The sequence below is a fragment of the Penaeus monodon genome, chromosome 21, assembly GCF_015228065.2.
Source record: "Penaeus monodon isolate SGIC_2016 chromosome 21, NSTDA_Pmon_1, whole genome shotgun sequence".
In the NCBI taxonomy this organism is placed as follows: Eukaryota; Metazoa; Arthropoda; class Malacostraca; order Decapoda; family Penaeidae; genus Penaeus; species Penaeus monodon.
In genome coordinates, this window is record NC_051406.1 from 22,546,542 (window position 1) to 22,546,904 (window position 363).

The following is a 363-nucleotide window of genomic DNA, read 5'->3' on the forward strand; positions in this document are numbered from 1 at the left end:
TCATACTGAGAGTTAAACTGCGCCAAATATTGTTCGAAAACTGCTATACGAGGAGACACGCATTACACAAACACACCTAGCGCAGACTTACACTTACGGACGTACGCAATAAGTACCAGCTGTACATCACATACGTCTACACACAATATAAGAATAATATTTTCTTTCGGGGGGAGATGGTGAGAAATAGAATAATTTGCATAATTACATATGTCAAAACTTAACTGATTATACCTAAACCGTTGAGGATACAAATCAAGAAAGTGAAATATTTTTTTCTCTATGTACCTAAAGAATAATTTTCTACATTATGATTGTTGGAACCATGGCGACGGCATCAACAAAGCAATTTATGGGCCCAAC